Source organism: Entelurus aequoreus, linkage group LG20, assembly GCF_033978785.1.
Source record: "Entelurus aequoreus isolate RoL-2023_Sb linkage group LG20, RoL_Eaeq_v1.1, whole genome shotgun sequence".
Classification (NCBI taxonomy): Eukaryota; Metazoa; Chordata; class Actinopteri; order Syngnathiformes; family Syngnathidae; genus Entelurus; species Entelurus aequoreus.
The window spans coordinates 38,781,325-38,801,807 of NC_084750.1; the positions used below are offsets into that span (position 1 = coordinate 38,781,325).

The window sequence follows — 20,483 nt, forward strand, 5'->3', positions numbered from 1 at the left end:
ATATATATATTATATATATATATATATATATATATATATATATATATATATAATATATATTATATATATATATATATATATATATATATATATATATATATATATATATATATATATATATATATATATATATATATATATTATATATATATATATATATATATATATATATATATAATATATATATATATATATATATATATATATATATATTATAAATACTTGATTTCATAATTCTAGCTATATATATATATATATATATATATATATATATATATATATATATATATATATATATATATATATATATATATATATATATATATATATATATATATATATATATATATATATATATATATATATATATATATATATATATATATATATATATATATATATATATATATATATATAGTATATATATATATATATATATATATATATATATATATATATATATATATATATATATATATATATATATATATATATACTATATTCACTACTCATTCATACTATATATATATATATATATATATATATATATATATATATATATATATATATATATATATATATATATATATATATGAAATATATATGAAATACTCGAGTTGGTGAATTCTAGCTGTAAATAACCACGCCCCCAACCACAGCCCCCACTCCCAAGCCCCCCAACCCCCACCCCCCACCCCGGACCAAGCCCCCCACCCCTACCCCCCCACCTCCCGATATTGGAGGTCTCAGGTTGGCAAGTATGCTCATGAATCCCGGCTCCTCTCGGCATTTTCCGCCGCTCTCCGGCCAGTAAACAGCACAGCTGATTAGACTGCTGCGATTAGCATGCTGCTTCTCCCTAGCCCACGCCGCTCTGTCGTCTGTTATCTCGTGTGTTCCTCGCCGCGGCGGATGGCACGGATGTGGTAAACAAATGGCAGATGTCAAGGGACAGTTGGGCTTTCCCTCGTCGCTCCCTCAACACTCGGCGAGTCACGGCACGGGGAGCGGCGATGTTACGCCGGACGCCGGTTGCGGCGGCGGCGGCTTCCGGAGCCCGGGAACCGACGTCACTGCGGGACCGCGCCTCGTCCGAATTGTGAAGTCCGACTCGGGCTATGGCTTCAACGTGCGCGGCCAAGTCAGCGAAGGGGGCCCAACTCCGAAGCATCAACGGGGAGCTGTACGCTCCGCTGCAGCATGTCAGCGCGGTCCTACCGGGGGGTGCCGCCGACAGAGCGGCATATCAAAGGGGGACAGGATCCTTCAAGTGTAAGTGGATTTAATACTTTACTTTGTTAAAAGTGCAGCTTCGGTTTGTGTTTACAGAGTCACGTGATGGCACCGGTGTGTGTGTGTGTGTGGATGAATGCAATGGTTGTACTGGCTTGTTGATAGAGGGCTCGTTTGTTCCCTGAAAGATTGATGCATCATTCATCAGCATTCATCCCACACAGCAAAAACACTCCGCGGCGGATCCCCGCGTAGGTATCGCGCTTTCCGGAACGGAACCGCGAAACGGACCCGCATCGGCGTCCACTTGCTCTTAGGAACGTACGGATCCGCCGTGGCGACGCGCTGCATCCGCTCCGCACCCATGATCAAAGCCTTATTCCGCGGCGGGTGCGCCGTGACGGCGCGCTGCATCCGCTCCGCACCCATGATCAAAGCCTAACCTCCCGCCGCGGACCAGCAACGGACTCATAAAAACCCTGGCTCATCTGGCCGTTTTGGACCCCTTTATCTTATTTTCAAAATCCCTTCTGTTCTTGCTGTAGGATAAAATAGGAAACTAAAAAATTCACTAAGCCCTACTACAGCAATATATGCTTACATATGCATTGCCTTGTATTTTTAAACTAACAATATTGTCAATAGGCAGAAACAGAAAATGGTCAATTCACTCTATAAAGTAAATATATATAATATATATTTAAAAAGTAAATATACGTATTTAATCTATTAGGCTACAACTTCAAGGAAACGCTGCTCCATGCACAGCTAACATATCAGAAAATGAATAACTGGTGAATGACAAGAAGTCCAATAAAAGGTTGTTTATTTATACATATACATCTCTATTCCTCCTGAGGAGGTGGAAGCGGGACTCGTCTCCTCGTTGCCCGATCCCCCGCCAAGTTGAACCACCTGATGGCGTGTTTGGTGACCTCAGCGTCCGTGGCTGACCTTGTCAACACATTTTTACTCACAGCACCTGTAATCAAACAAGATTACAAGACAGATACGTTTATGTTTATGGTAGGAAGCATCCAAAGCCAAGTATGCTTACACAATACAAAATATGTGATAGGTATTAAGGAGATTACATTTGAAAAAAAAACATGACTTAAAGGCCTACTGAAACCCACTACTACCGACCACGCAGTCTGATAGTTTATATATCAATGATGAAATCTTAACATTATAACACATGCCAATACGGCCGGGTTAACTTATAAAGTGACATTTTAAATTTGCCGCTAAACTTCCGGTTCGAAACGCCTCTGAGGATGACGTATGCGCGTGACGTAGACCGGCGAACACGGGTATGCCTTCCACATTGAAGGGTATGCCTTCCACATTGAAGCCAATACGAAAAAGCTCTGTTTTCATTTCATAATTCCACAGTATTCTGGACATCTGTGTTCGTGAATCTTTTGCAATCATGTTCATTGCATTATGGAGAAGGAAGCTGAGCAAGCAAAGAAGAAAGTTGTCGGTGCGAAATGGACGTATTTTTCGAACGTAGTCAGCAACAACAGTACACAGCCGGCGCTTCTTTGTTTACATTCCCGGAAGATGCAGTCAAGATGGAAGAACTCGGATAACAGAGACTCTAACCAGGAGGACTTTTGACTTCGATACACAGACGCCTGTAGAGAACTGGGACAACACAGACTCTTACCAGGATTACTTTGATTTGGATGACAAAGACGCAGACGTGCTACTGTGAGTATGCAGCTTTGGCTTCTAAACATTTGATCGCTTGACCGTATGTGCGCAACTTTTTTTTGCGTATGTACGTAACTTTTTAAAAATATATAAGCTTTATGAACCTTGGGTTAGGTGAACGGTCTTTTGGGCTGAGTGATTGTGTGTGTTGATCAGGTGTTTGAATTGTATTGGCGTGTTCTATGGAGCTAGGAGCTAGCAGAGGAGCTAGGAGCTAGCGTAACAATCACGCAGGTGTTTTTATGCAGGATTAATTTTTGGCATATTAAATATAAGCCTGGTTGTGTTGTGGCTAATAGAGTATATATATGTCTTGTGTTTATTTACTGTTGTAGTCATTCCCAGCTGAATATCAGGTCACCCCGGCTCTCACAGCATCTTCCCTATCTGAATAGCTTCAACTCCACACTAGTCCTTCACTTGCACTTTACTCATCCACAAATCTTTCATCCTCGCTCAAATTAATGGGGAAATTGTCGCTTTCTCTGTCCGAATCTCTCTCACTTCATGCGGCCATCATTGTAAACAATAGGGAACTTTGCGTATATGTTCAACTGACTACGTCACGCTACTTCCGGTAGGGGCAAGCCTTTTTTTTATCAGATACCAAAAGTTGCAATCTTTATCGTCGTTGTTCTATACTAAATCCTTTCAGCAAAAATATGGCAATATCGCGAAATGATCAAGTATGACACATAGAATAGATCTGCTATCCCCGTTTAAATAAAAAAAAATGCATTTCAGTAGGCCTTTAAAGTTACTGGAGGTGGTTAAAATAAGGTGCTTAAACTATGAATTTGTGATCAGGGTATAGGTGTGCAAGAAATCCAAAATCCATCCATAATGTTTAAACAATATCGTTATTTGGTTCCTTGATCAGCGTACTTGTTTGGCTCTGTTGGATGACGGCGGCGGGGGGTTGGGGGGCATAAATAAATATCCATAACCCAACTTTGGGAGGTTGACATTGTTTTCTTATTATATTTGTACTATTGTACTATGTTTGTATTCGTGTAGGCCAGGGGTGTCCAAAGTGCGGCCCGGGGGCTATTTGCGGCCTGCAGGTCATTTTTTAACGGCCCAAGGGCACATTTTTTAAAAATACGATCGAAATAAATAAAAAACATTAAAAGTGGTATTTAAAGAGCAAACAGTTGAAATGTAACAAGAAAATGTAGCAATGTTTACTCTAATCACACAAAGCTGCCATGTAGGCTGTTTCTTTCTTTAAAAACTAATAATGAATCAAAATCAATGTCATTATGAATTATTGACCTATTCAAGGCTTAAGAAGTTTACCTTCGCAATCAGCTGGTCTTGGTTGTGCTTAATAGTTTCCAGCAGGCTAAGGATCTGGGGCCGTACTTATCAAGCTTCTTAGAATTACTCCTAAGAAGTCTGCTAAGAGTTGACTTAAGAGTAAATAAATTATTCGCTGAAAGCTGCACTTAAAAGTTAGTTATCAAGCGTCTTACTCACACTTTCAGCGAAGTGTAGGACTGAATCTTAAGTGTCACACTCAGAGCTGAATTACGACATTACTATGTGCCGTAAACGGAATTTTAGGTGACGTCATTTCTGTGTCCATAGAAATGACCAATCACGGAAGGGAATCCGTTGTCTAAGAATAAAGAAATATCTTGGAAATATTTAAGTGGACAATGGGAGTGTATATTTTGACAATAAACTACAAAATAATACAAAACAAACTAGTCCCCGCCGGCACTCACGCTACCGCTCCCTCTCTTCTATCGCCCACACACTCACTGACGTCACTCACCTCACGGCCACACACATACGCTACTGTCATAACATTTTCTTTCCAATTCATTAATTAGGCAACTAATTTGAAACGGGTGTGGGTGGCTCTATATATACTAGCCCACTGCAGACACATGCAGAAATCAACAAGGAATCGAAAAGTACTAAATCTGTGACAAAAATAATATCCGCTCTGTCTATACGATACCGTTTGATCAGCTGCTCGTCATCAAAAAAAAAAAACATTGTTCCGTTCCCTGAACGTTCGCGCACGTCTCTCTCGCCTCAGTGCCATCCCCTGCTGGCAACTCCTAACCACTTAAGACACCTCTGAAGGTCTCTTAAATATCGTGGAGAGTAGGAGTGATTCTTAGACTTAAGAACGTTGATAAAAAGCTTTTATTCTTAAGTTTGAGAGTAGGACTAAATTTCGCAAATTCTCAGGACTTAAGTGTAAAATGGTAAGTACGGCCCCTGGATTACCTCAGGCGCTGTTGACAAACAGCAGTATAAAATTAACATGTTTCAGTGTTTATCCTCATTACTCATAATCCTGACATTAGCTATTGACCTTAGTTAATGACAAAAGTTATTGACAAAGTTTGAAGAAAATATGTGATTGCTTGTGAATTTGATTTTTTTCCAAAATTTGTGGCACAGAATGACCATCCGGTATTTGCTCACCAGAGCGGGAAATGTTGTCGGCCATTCTTCCCCCTCGCCATGTTGGCCTGTAGGCCAGGCTGGATCCAGGCTCCTCTGTCTGCCACATTTTGAGGGCTGCTGGTGAGGGGGGTGGAGGGAGTCGAGGAGGGACTGCCGTTCCTAGTGAGGTGGGCATTGTGAGAGAGCCATCAGTTAACCATGACTGGTAATACCCAAGGGGCCTATCTATACACTAATATTTCAGAGATCAGTCCCTACCTTGTGTAACTCTCTGCATGTTTAATGCAGGTGCTGGTGAGGGCATATGAATGCGTCCTTCCCCATGGTGAGGTGCTAAGGGAGATACATTGGTATTAAATGGTTGTGATCTGTTAACCATGGTTACTGGATGCTGAGATATTATTTCAGAGATCAGTCTTTACCTAGAAAGTTATCTCCAGTTGAGGAGTCGAGTTGACAAGTACTCATGACTCTTGCTGGCACTCGGCGAGACGGTGGAGCTGGGAGAAGGGATACAAGGAGAGGGGAATATCTTTAGCACTAAGAATGTTAACCATATCTTTAATATTAATGTGGTGGTTTCGTTTTTTTCGATGTTAAGAGATTATTCCTTACTCTGCCTGTGCAATTGGCTTGCCAACCCCAGAGATGCGAGGTCACCATTTCCCGGGTCTTCTTCGCTATCATCCGAGTCCCTGAGACGATGGCTGTTGGGTAACCATATCATTAGGATTATTGCAATACCAAAATTGCCAAATATACATATAGTACAAGCATCTCTGGTCTATTTTTGAATGCTACCGGAAATAACCTTCCTATTACTGTAGAAACATGACAAAAACAAGACGGAACACACTTACACTGGCTTCCTGTTCCTTTTTTCTGGCAGCTCCTCATTCTCTGCCTCAGATTGCAAATCCCAACTCCATGTTCCTCAGTAATGTGACACAGGAGGAAATAGTTACAATCGTGAAAATGTTTAAATCTAAGACTTCAACTGATTGTAACGGAATTGATATGGAAACGATAAAAAAGGTTATTGAAGAGATCTCAGGACCATTGATGTATATTAGTAACCTATCATGTCAAACAGGTAAATTTCCAAACAAAATGAAAATAGCTAAAGTTGCACCAATTTATAAGACTGGAGACAAACATCAATTTACAAATTATAGACCTGTTTCTTTACTTCCACAATTTTCTAAAATCATTGAAAAACTGTTCAATAACAGATTAGAGAGTTTAATAAATAAAAATAGAATACTCGAAGAGAACCAATATGGATACAGAGCTAATGTTTCAACTTCAATGGCTTTAATTGAAATTACAGAAGAAATTACCAATGCAATAGATAGTAAAAAATGTGCGGCAGCAGTTTTTATGGATCCAACTAAAGCATTTGACACAATTAATCACAATATTTTAATAAAAAAACTAGAACGATATGGCATCAGAGGGTTAGTCTTAAACTGGATAAGAAGTTATCTAACGAACAGGAAACAATACGTGAAGCTAGGCGAACACACGTCTACAACGCTAAATATATCCTGTGGTGTACCTCAGGGATCAATATAGGACCTAAATTATTCAATGTCTAGATAAATGACATTTGTAAAGTTACAAAAGATTTAAAGTTAGTATTATTTGCGGATGATACAACAGCGTTTTGTTCAGGAGAGAACACACAGAAGATAATACAAATAATAACATAAGAAAGGAACACATTAAAAAGATGGTTTGACAAAAACAGACTATCTTTGAATCTCAGTAAAACTAAAATAATGCTATTTGGTAACAGTAGAAGAGAAAGTCAAACACAAATACAAATAGACGGAATATAAATTGAAAGAGTAAATGAAACCAAATGTCTAGGTATAATGACTGATGATAAATTGAACTGGAAATCTCAAGTAAAAAATATACAACATAAAGTAGCAAGAAACACGTCAATAGTGAATAAAGCAAAACATGTTCTAGACCAAAAATGACTTCATATTCTCTACTGTTCACTAGTGTTACATATCTGACTTATTGTGTAGAAATATGGGAAATAATTACAAAAGTACACTTCATTCATTAACGGTGTTACAAAAAAGATCAGTTAGAATAATATATAATGTTGGATATAGACAACACACAAATCCTTTATTTATTGAATCAAAGATACTGAAATTCCACGACATAGTGAATTTGCAAACAGCTAAAATTATAAACAAAGCAAACTATAACCTGCTACCCAAGAATATACAACAATTCTTCTCAAAAAAAGAGGAGAAAAATAATCTTATAGAGAAATGTAATTTAAAACATTTGTATGCACGTACAACACTTAAGACCTTCAGTATATCAGTATGTGGAATTCAATTATGGAATGGATTAAGCAAAGCAATCAAACAATGTACTAATATGATCAATTATTTATGCTTACATGTGGAAATAATAATAATAATAGTAAATAAAATAATAATAATAAAAAAAGGTAAATAAAGCATAAAATAGTCTCTAATAAATTAATTAAATAAAAAACAGTATATAAAATATATACATCAGCAAATAACAAAAATATAGATCAAGAAAAAGGATCCTTAATATGTGCAGCAATTTTTCCCACTCACATGACCTCATTTTATATTTTCTTCTACAATTAACTATGCCAAAAAACACAGACACAGCTAGTCCAAAGTAAACAGGATCTCGAGCTCCACTAAAGAACAAAGAAAGAAATAATACACACTCATATTAATAGCAAAGAACGGCTGTTTCCACTCCGTTAACATTACGTTGTTGACTAACGAAGTAACGTTAGCGACCTGGGCCTAAACAACACTGACAATGAAGTAATACACTTTCGTTTCAAGCAGTTGGAAATATGTGGAATATCGTAGCATGTAACCTACACACATTCACAGCGTCTAACAAAAGATAGCCTAAGTTAACTGTATTGAACTTTTTACTCACCGGCTTCACGCGGGAAACTTTCAAATTCTGGAGTTGGGGTCCCCCGGAACACAAAACACAGATAAAAGACAATTTTACAATAGCACGGCCAAAAAATGACCGTCGTTGTGTGGGTTTTTTGACGAATAACACTCTTTTCCACTTTTCTTCGCTCGGGCCTCACCTACTGCGTGCAGCCATTTCGAATTTTTCCTGGATACGTGACGTCAGACGCACGTCCCCATGCAAAGCATTCTGGGAGGCGGCGCTGGAAATAGCCTTTTTTTACAGAATATAAAGTTTTACTGCTAGTCCTAATATCAAACAACGTCATTACAATCATACATAAATGATGATAGAAACACAAAGGCCGATCTTTACTGCGAATGTAGCAATAAATCAATAAATCTATACTTACGTTCGTGTTCCAGCAAAGAAAGTCCAGAAATGATGATCTTGGCTCATGCGCGTACACGCTAGTAGGCGCGTCCACGTCTGCGGGTGCAGACATTGGTCGGCTCAGCGCGCGTAGGCGGAGCCTATAACTCTAGGCGGCGCGCGCCGGTTTAGTTTGTCGCGTCCGCGTATGCGAATCAGACACGAGTCCGCTCAGGATCAGCTGTCTGACCGTACAATTTTCAGAGGCGGAGCTGTATCCTCTAGGCGAAGCCAAAACGAATGTCACAGTAACGCGGGTTGGGCGACTTGAATGCGGATCTGTATAGGAGTCTTCTGCTGTGTGGGATGTCACACTTTAACCTTCTCCATCTTATTTACATCCATGCATCCTGCACTCTCATCAGCATCACTGCCTTTGACTTGCTACAACCATGGAGACCGGCTGATGTTAGCTTCTGTTGCTATGGAGAGGAGCATGTGGGATCTGCATCAAGTGTGTGTGTGTGGGTGGGTGTGTGTTTGCAGTTAAGGTATGCAGAAAGACAGAAGTGTGCTTGCTTCCTTCCCTGATTGGCTTCGCCCTGTCTAAGGCTCCTTCTCATTGGTTGGCTGCTCTTTGCAGATTTGTCGATGGATGGCCCACAGTAACCTGGCAGTTTGGTGACCCCATTATTTCTGTGTCTCATTCCTACCTTTCCCCTGCCAAAACACACATTTGGTAATGCCTTTTCGACTCATGCACAAACTGACTGGAGTGGTTCCGGTAGTATATGTTCATTTGTTTGTAGCGGCCCGTTGCAAGTAAATTTACAACACCGCAAATAGATTTGACACTAGTTGGGCCCTCGCTCAGGTCCCTTCTAAGGTTATCCAGGGTAAATCCCACCTAACCTTATCCTTGTCCACACACACACAATGGTTGTTTAAGACCCTACCACCCTTCCTTCTTGAAAATGGCCTTGCAAATATATGTGTTGTCTTGTCTAATCATAAAAGATGCAGACAAGGCGTATTGGCAGAGTTCTTAAAGTTTACTCCACAAGGTGCTCATCAAAAACATCCCGCTGCCGGCATGGCTAAACGCGGCTACTGCGCATGCCCTTCACTACTGTGGCCTGCTGGGTAGTGGAGTTCTTATGTTACCTAGCTCATAACATCACAATATATATCTGCCTTAGGCCATCTAGAAGGCCTTACTGACAACAACTCGTGATCCGATTGGCTATCGCAACTGTCTATCAACTGTATGTGCCCGTTCACTTATTGACGTTGATTCTGAAGGCTTCGGGCAGATTTGGTAAGCTAACTGAATTTTGATTGGACAAAAACTCTACAACCTAAAAACAACAGTGCTGGATGGAGCATAATAGGACATGAAGATAATATGAATAATTTTAGATTTACAGGGAAAGTAAATAAAAAAATACTTTTATCTTTAATTATGATCATGATTTCTGGTTATGTTAGGCCAGCAGAGAAGGCCTTGGTGACCCTGACGGCACACCACTGGTTTTGACACTATAGTTGGGCCCTCGCTCAGTTACTACGTTTACACTGCAGGCCAAAGTGGCCTAAATCAGATTTTTTTTAAATCGGATTCTTTCCATCTGACTGTTTGCACTGCAAGGAAAATGTGATTTTCATCAGACTCCAGTATAAACGCACACAGACCCCAATGTGGCCTCGACGTCACTTCCATGCGCACTTCAATAAAGTGAAAACAAAGCAAGTTGAGAGGGAGGAAGTCGCTACTACTACAAAATCAAATAAAAGTGGAAATACCTTAAAAATGAGTGTTTTTTTTACATGTAAGTAAATTAAAGTAATATAATGTATGAACGAATGTATGTAATTTAATATATTTGGGAGGGTTGTACGGTATAACGGTATTAGTATAGTACATCAATACTCAATTAATTATATTCGGTACTATACCGCCTCTAAAAAGTACTGGTCCCCTTCCCCTCTCCCTTTTTTAACGGGTATGACGGCGCGTCGTGGCATTGCTGGTTTTACGAGCAGAGGAGCATGTTTGGCAACGCGCAATCACAGAGTACTTACAAGCAGACACGCCTTATCTTGCCTCTGATTGGCCAGTCCGTAATGTTTTGCCCTAACCTTAGCCAATTGTGACTCATCATACAAACACCAATTAACCATGATGGATTTTCTCCGTATGTATGGATGTGCTCATTCATCCAGGTCATTGTATTTTCTCCATATTTTTTTGGGCCTGTTTTCGCAGTCCATTTTCTCTCTTTTTAATTTGTAGCTTTGATGTTAGCTATCTGGTTGAATTCAGGATATAATTTTTGGGGCCATTTATTAAGTAAACATTTTGAAAACAAAAATCTTGTTTACGGTTTTCTGGACAGTACAATGGTGATGCAACAGGGTTTTACAGGGTAGTCACATTATTGTTTGGAAGGGATTTACTAGTATTGACAATCTGCTCTGCATACTTTTGATATTAATATTTGAATATTAGTACTATTTGGTGTCATTTTGAATTTCTGCGGTGGAGCATTGTGATATTTTGTCTGACTTATCTATTTTACATACAGTCCAAGTTAGGGTTGTACGGTACATCTGTACTAGTATAGTATCGCGGTACTAATGAATCGAAAACATATATATACATAACCTATTATTTGTGCACTATTGACAAGCGATGCACCGGAAATTTGGTTGTCTTAAAACATATAAAATAAATAATTACTGATACCGTATTTTTTTATGACCTAATAAAAATAAGGAGCAGTAGAAAAATAAAAGAAATGTAAACATTTTTATTTCAAATGTAACCTTCCTCTGATTATAATCCCCTCAGCTATCAAGTTAGAAAGTAAAGTAAATGTCAACACAAGCATGGAAAACACTCAAACAATGTTAACAAAATTGTAAAGTAGGACATTTAACAATTACCCCTTAAAATGAAAGTGCAAAACTATGGAAACATGTAAGAAATGTGTGATAAAGTGTAACAAAATAGTGCAAAGTGTTAAAAAAGGAAACATAGAGAAACCTCAGAAGAACTACTGTATTGGCTTTTCCAAGATTTCCCAGGTTTTAAACCAAAGGCCGTGGGCTGAGCCAGGACAGGTGGTGCACTTTCAAATGCACTTCTGACTCCAACTTAAGTTTGTCAATAGTAGATATGTTTGCAAAAAGGTCTTGAAGGCCGACTGAAATGATTTGTTTTTATTCAAACGCGGATAGCAGATCCATTCTATGTGTCATACTTGATCATTTCGCGATATTGCCATATTTTTGCTGAAAGGATTTATTAGAGAACATCGACGATAAAGTTCGCAACTTTTGGTCGCTGATAAAAAAAAGCCTTGCCTGTACCGGAAGTAGCGTGACGTCGCAGGTTGAAAGGCTCCTCACATTTCCCCATTGTTTACACCAGCAGCGAGAGAGATTCGGACCGAGAAAGTGAAGATTACCCCATTAATTTGAGCGAGGATGAAAGATTTGTGGATGAGGAACGTGAGAGTGAAGGACTAGAGTGCAGTGGAGGACGTATCTTTTTTGGCTCTGACCGTAACTTAGGTACAAGGGCTCATTGGATTCCACACTTTCTCCTTTTTCTATTGTGGATCACGGATTTGTATTTCAAACCACCTCGGATACTATATCCTCTTGAAAATGAGAGTCGAGAATGCGAAATGGACATTCACTGTGACTTTTATCTCCACGACAATACATCGGCGAAGCACTTTAGCTACGGAGCTAACGTGATAGCATCGGGCTTAACTGCAGACAGAAACAAAAGAAATAAACCCCTGACTGGAAGGATAGACATAAAATCAACAATACTATTAAACCATGGACCTGTAACTACACGGTTAATGCTTTCAAGCCTGGCGAAGCTTAACAATGCTGTTGCTAACGAAGCCATTGAAGCTAACTTAGCTACGGGACCTCACAGAGCTATGCTAAAAACATTAGCTATTCACCTACGCCAGCTAGCCCTCATCTGCTCATCAACACCCGTGCTCACCTGCGTTCCAGCGATCGACGGAGCGACGAAGGACTTCACCCGATCATCGATGCGGTCGGCGGCTAGCGTCGGATAGCGCGTCTGCTATCCAAGTCAAAGTCCTCCTGGTTGTGTTGCTGCAGCCAGCCGCTAATACACCGATCCCACCTACAGCTTTCTTCTTTGCAGTCTTCATTGTTCATTAAACAAATTGCAAAATATTCACCAACACAGATGTCCAGAATACTGTGGAATTTTGCGATGAAAACAGAGCTTTTTGTATTGGATACAATGGTGTCCGAATACTTCCGTTTCAACGATTGACGTCACGCGCATACGTCATCATACATAGACGTTTTCAACCGGAAGTTTCGCGGGAAATTTAAAATTGCACTTTATAAGTTAACCCGGCCGTATTGGCATGTGTTGCAATGTTAAGATTTCATCATTGATATATAAACTATCAGACTGTGTGGTCGGTAGTAGTGGGTTTCAGTAGGCCTTTAATTTCATGTACATCCAACAGTACATCCAAGGTGAACGAAAACACGTTTAACTGCATACAAAGCTATAAACAAAAAACTAAGGCTCAAGTGTTACGTTAGAACTGGTCAAAAACTGTTTTCACCGCCAGTCGCTCAACCCGACATTTACCTAATCAATTTCACCTGTGCGCCCCTATATGCTCTTGTTACAGTTGCTGTAAATTACACAGAATGTAAATGACGGTTTCTAATTCAATAAATTAACTTGCAATATTTTAAAATATATTTTCATGGCAATTATAAAATAATAATAATTTAACTTAATATATGCAGTACTAGAGAAATATAAATAACACAAAAATGGCTACCACAACCATAATGAGAAAAATGTAAGTACAGTAGCACAGTAGGCCAAAGTATTCATCAAGCACCACCACAATGACCAACACCAAAGTGCAGTAGTGCAGTAGGCCTAAGCCATCTTTCAAAAAATGGCTACCACAACTACTCTCTGCCGGTTTAGTGCCAGGAACTTACGGCTATGTAACATTTAATTTGGTCTGTTAATCTTATATAAGTATGGAAATAAATGTATGGTTTGCAGTAATCGTTTTAACTATTATTGGACCAAAATACTATTATTTTTTTAATAGCACATTTGTCATATTTTGTACTTTATTTTATTTATATATTCCTGCACTTTAGTTCCTACCTGTTGTTTTGATGTACCCGACGGAACGGATGAGAACTGAAAAGAAAAGAGGTTAACGCGGCTGAGGACTACGGTCCGTTCGAAAAAATACTGTCGCGGTGACGTTTCATGTTTACATCCACAATTTCTTCGCTCTCTGCAGCAGTCATTTTTACTGCCCTCCATGCAGAGAATAAGCAGGGAGTTAACAAGATGGCGCAACCAAACTTGATAGTTAATACTGTTAGCGTGTCACTCCCACTGATCAGTGATCACTTCCTGCGTTGCTTCGTTACCAGAGAGCGAGTGCCTTTGTTCATGCAATCAACCTTGTCCCGTAACTTCAGGTTTCTTTCGACCAAAATATATATACTTCTCGAACACATTTTCATTGATATTGATGACATGTTTATCATGATATATATTAATATCGTTTTATCAACCCAGCCCTAGATGGTACCGAATTCTGTACTTTTCTGGCACTGACTGAATCCCGCCAGTCTTACCAATTTACGTGAAATCCAACAGTGCCATGTTATGGTCCCTGGGTTGCGTGTGACGTCATGTCCGGTTGCCGACTCTTTGCACTTTGACACATGGCGCTCAAAACGTAAACAGGCTCTACTTTTCCGAAAATAATACATTGGCTTTGCTATTGTCATGCTACTGATAAGGCTTACCGATTTGACATAGCAATTTCAACACCTCCAAATTTGTTAATGAAAACTACAACTAAAATGCACATTACAATTAAACAGCTGGTATGTAATAAGTCCAATACGTACAGTACTAACACTTTTAGGGCACAGCAAAAGACTACAACTGTAATTGAGACTCAGACATGTGATAATAAAACAAGATATAACAACTGGACAGCAGTTATTATAATCAGCTCATTTTTAAATTGTGCAATAAAAAATTATATTTTATTATCAAAAACAATTAATATTCATTAATACACACAAAAGTACAAAAAATTGTACCGTTGAGTATTGGTATCGATTCCCAGGTAAGGTAAAATAAGATAATCCGTTATTTATCCCACAACGAGGAAATTTACAGCATTATAGCAGCAAAGGGCATAGATTGCCAATCAAAGAACTAAGTACACAAATTAAATTAAAATAAGGCTAAATAAAAATAAATATATATATATATATATATACATACAAGAAAAACATTTACTAATTAGATTCAGTGTCTCATTTAGTCATCTGCTTTTAAATTTTGCTTAAAATGTGACTAATCCGTCCAGAAATATTTTTTTTATACATTCATAGACATTTTTTTATACTTTAACTGTGCTGCTCATCAGGCTGTTACAAAAAACAAAATAACTATCATGTTTTTGTCCATTTAAAAGCAAGGACAGGCCAGTGCTGACCAAACAAGTATACTGTTTTATGAAAACAAAGGACAATAGAAATATCAGCAAAAAAACAAACACTGAAGCTATCTAACTTCCTCAAAAAGAAACAAGCATTTTGTGATGATGTGTTTAAAAAGTTGCACACATGTACCGTAATTTCCGGACTATAAGCCGCACCTGACTATAAGCCGCACCAGCTAAATTTAGGGGAAAATACATATTGCTCCATATATAAGCCGCACCCGACTGTAAGCCGCAGGGTTTTGATGTGTAATTACCGTAGTATATAGGGGTTCCTGCTACCACGGAGGGGATTGTCGGGACAGAGACGACTGTTTGGGAATGCAAAGCGTCCCATTTATTAACAATAAATCTTTCAATCATTCAATCAAACTTTCACATCTTTGACATGGCGAACAGCATTCATGCAGAGTACAAATAATACAACGGTACAAAGTAATACAAAGTGCTCGCCTGTACATTATCAAAATAACCAGCCTACCGGTATATGAAAAGTCAGTCTTTAATCATTGTGTCATCGTCTTCCTCATGCGTACTACAACCACCGAAATCCTCTTCGTCGGTGTCGGAGAAGAACAGGCCGTAAATAAGCCGCACCCTTGTATAAGCCGCAGGGACCAGAACGAGGGGAAAAAGTAGCGGCTTATAGTCCGGAAATTACGGTAAATTGTTGATTATTGATTAACTGCTGGCCTTTTAGCAGGTTAATTAAATTGGGATCCCAACTAATGAGTTGTTTATATCTTCTTGTTTAGATGAAGAATTAATCCTAATCCTCACTCAGGTAAAAAACTAAATAAAATCAGTGGCCGCAAACGAGCGTCTTTTTGTGTCATTCTTGCTATCTCCGGGCATAAGTTAAATGTCAAAGTTGACAAACTTCTCCGTTTATGGCCACAACCTTATACTTGGTGCGCCACAACCGCTGACTGTGCTAATAAATTTAACATTTTTAAAAAGTACCTTACACAAGCATAATTAACTTAAAGCACTTATTGATACATGTACACAATTATTATGCTTTGACCTAAAATACTGGTCAAAATTGTCCAAAGATGTACTGCACTAAAAATGTGAGAGATTTTGCATTTAATTAACAAACATTTGATTAAAAAAATTATTTGACACAAAAAGCACACACTCTATGGTGGTAAAATAAGTGTAAAAGGTAAAAAAAAAAATTAAACTAAAGACAAAATATAAAAAATGAATTGTGTTGTTTTTTATATTGCTATTTTTATTCAAATGTATTGTTATTACTATTATTTTACTTGTTGTGGTTTGTTTATATCAGTTTTTTAACTATTTAAAATAGAGTTTTGGTGGAACAAATACTTGTGTTTTCAAATTAATGAATAATCCTGTAATTAATCGTGATTACAATATCAATCATAATAATCATGATTATTATTTTTGCCGTAATTTTCCAGCACTACTACAAAGTAGGGGTACATGTACTTGGAATCAGATGTTTCCGTATGGAACTCTATGATATGGATAAAGTATTGACTAATACACTTCTGTGGGACCTCTGTTGTGTTCGTAATAAAGTAAGATAATAACAACGTTAGTAAGGTTACTTTTACTAGTAACACATTATCTAATTAGTTACCTTTATGTATGTTAGCGATACGCTTAATTTAACATGGTCGGCTTCTCTTGATGTGGTTGTATGTCAACAAGACAGTGTCAGAAGCACGGCAAGTTCAATGCAGGTTTTACTAATGATAGCAACGACAAACATCACCAACAACTTGATATCAAAAAGGAGGCAACATCACACAGCAAACAACACACTTGTTAGTATACACACACATACACACTACTACCACAAGGGAATAATGAACAGCAGATCAATGATTGAAGTGACAAGCCTGCAATCCTACAATACCGGTTTGTGGGCAAGAAGATATGACAGCCATCAAAAGACATTCAATCTCTTTATTAACCAGAGGCAATAACACAATCCAGTAAAAAGATACAACAGAGCTGCCGTCACTGCAGGCAAATTGCCGCTGCTAAGCTAACAAACACAGCTGAGCTAAAATGCTGCTGTAGAAGCTATATATTGGAAGTTATGTTTTTTAAAGTAAGACATTAATTACTTTCCCTAGTAATCAATTACATTTATTAAAGAGTAATTCCGTTTTTTGGTCAAGAACCAGTAACTATAATTATTTGTTTTTTAAAAGTAATTTTCCCGAACACTATATCTTTGTGACTTATTTGAAATTGTTGAAAAATACTACACAATGGGGCCTTTTGAGTTTTGCACTGAGTCATGAATAAGAAACAAAGAAACCCCTGAAAGGTAATGCTCAGCAAATGCAGAAATCATTACCTTGAAAACGGCGATCAACTGACTACATGATGCAGTGGAAAAGACAAAAAGTGCTGAAGCTACTGGACCAAAAGTCACTATATCAGGTGCTTAAAGGGTCGTAAAGGTGCTGCCAAAGTGCTAAGTCTGTGCTTTGCGATGTAACAAGTTTTTTTTTTGTCACTCCACCTGCAAGTTGCCTCACACGCCCTTGCCCGGGTTACTCTGACTTTATTTTCCTATATCCCCACAGAGAGCTTGAATAAACTCAGCAGACCAAATACGACTGACACCAAATCAGCTGCCTGTCACAAGTTCCACTTAGAGCCATTTCCTGTTTGTCTGTGTTCCAGCTGACTGTTGCAAAGTGTTTGCCTCCACACTATTATGAAACCCCAACACAAAACAGAATGATAGTAAAAAAAGGTTTGTTGAGACTTTCTTAAGCATTAGAATGCGAAGGTGCGTCCAAACCTTTAACAGGTACTGTATATACTAGTTTAGGAGGAAAGCATTGCACATGGAAACTTTTACATAATCATAAAACCCACCATGTTTGAACTAACATTTGAACATTCTTAGCTGTCACTTAAGTGTACAAAGAAGTTAATCGCTGTTGTTGGAAAAATATCAATACGTTAAAACACTATTACACACGCAACTTAAGCTGTAGATCAGTCTTCTATTAATAACCCCTGTTAAGGGCTTGTCCATGTTTACTCTGTAAGTGTTTAGCAAAAAAAGCCAAAGAAAAAGCAACATGTTGACACAGCTGCCTGAACACAGGTCCGACGGTGGTTTTGTGTGACTTTAACGCACTGCTTCTCAATTATTATTTGTTACACCCCTTTCCAGTCCCCCCAGGAAGAAGAAAACATTTTGCACCCCTCACTCCACTCTCCGTTGCATATATTAATAGTATAATTTGTCTATAAAATTGTTATAAGTACACATCTGCATAAGGCTGAAACGACGAGTCGACGTCATCGGTTACGTAAATTCGTCGATGCCGTTTTTGTGCGTCGACGCGTCGCATATTTACGTCACACTACCGTCATGGCGAAGCGCAAAGCAGACGATGCGAGCGGTGCGAGCGAGGGAGAAAAATCACGGCAAAAGTCGTCAAAAGTGTGGGAGTATTTCAATAAACGGCCTAATAATGTTGTTGTATGCACGCTGTGTCGAGCGGAAATGGCCTATCATAGCAGCACAACGGCTATGAACGAACGTTTGAAAAGAAAACCATCAACCATCAACTAGTCAATCGTCCGCGCGAGTATACGTTGTCATCATTACACAAAAACATGAATGTGTCATTTGTATCTGCTAGGGGTGTAACGGTACGTGTTTTGTATTGAACCGTTTCGCTACGGGGCTTTCGGTTTGGTACGGGGGTGTACCGAACGAGTTTCTAAGCTAAAGCTAACTTTAGCTGCTAAAGTCTTAACAATAACAAGCTGCTTTGCTCCTTATGCTTCTGTCTCAGCACGCAGCATTGTCCCACCCACACAACCATCTGACTGGTACACACGAAGCATTATCAGCCAATCAGCAGTGCGTATTCAAAACGTTACCAGCCAATCAGCAGTGCGTATTCATAGCGTATGTAGTCAGCGCTTCAGCGTGGAGCAGATAGGTGTTTAGCAGGTGAGCATCAGGCAGCGGACTCTCCCCAAATGATAATAAACACCTCCCAGTCAACTACTAGTAACATCACTATGAGCCCGTTGACCTTCTAGAAACTTAAACTGCAGCTCAGCTCACTCGCAGTCCTGGCTTGAGGTGAAGGCTAATTAGCTCTCAGTTCCAGCCACATCGACCCCTTCTGAGCGCCTATTTTCAGCTGCTGGGAACATTGTAAACAAGAAAAGAACCAGAGCATGTACACATGCTAACCTTTCTTCATTACAACTGTTAGTCACTCACTGGAATGAGTAGAATTGGTTATTGTGTACTGTGTTGGACTGGATGTTTATTTTGCACATTTTAAAAGCAATACTTAATGTTCACAGTGCTCCAGAATATTTAGATTGACACTTTTTTGTATTGGATGTTTATCTTTATTTTTGCACATTTTAGCAAATAAGCAATACTTTCACTTTTGTTGAAATGTTTACACTGTTGTTACAGAATATTTCGTTTTGCACTTTTTTGTATTGGATGTTTATCTTTATTGTTGCACATTTTAAAGCAAAATAAGCAATACTTTTACTTTTAAAATGCTTATACTATTGCAGAATATTAAGATTTGCACATTAAAAAGCAAATAAGCTAATTTTAATTTTGTTAAATGTTAAAAGTTTTAAATGTTTACATTGTTACAGAATATTTAGTCATGTTGTTGTCAATGTTGACTGAGCGGCCATACTTCTTTTTTTTGTAAATAAAAGCCATGCCTTTTGAAAAAACTGGCCTACATTTATTTTTTCATCTTCATTTTGAATAAAAAAATAATCGGTAAAAGGAAAAATAATCTATAGATTAATCGAAAAAATAATCTATAGATTAACCGATTAATCGAAAAAAATAATCTATAGATTAATCGATAGAAAAATAATCGTTAGCTGCAGCCTTACATCTGCATAACATTGTATCCTTGTTAACATTAAATAAAAAGAAATACCTATAGATCAACTCGCGGGTCGGCGTGGTTCGTTTGGGAGAGCGGCCGTGCAAGCAATTTGAGGGTTCCAGATTAGATCCCCGCTTCCGCCATCCTAGTCACTGCTGTTGTGTCCTTGTGCAAGACACTTTACCCACCTGTTTTTAGTGTCACCCACACTGGTTTATATGTAACTTTGATATAATAATAATATGTAAAGCGCTTTGAGTCGCTAAAGAAAAGCGCTATATAAATATAATTCACTTCACTTAATAACAAAGAATAACTTTATTAA

General features: G+C 38.3%; 1 pseudogene; it reads left to right on the forward strand.

The window, feature by feature from the left end:
* Positions 1–882: 882 nt before the first annotated feature.
* The window catches only part of LOC133636261 (sorting nexin-27-like), a 47,245-nt pseudogene continuing 27,644 nt past the window's right edge, over positions 883–20,483 (forward strand).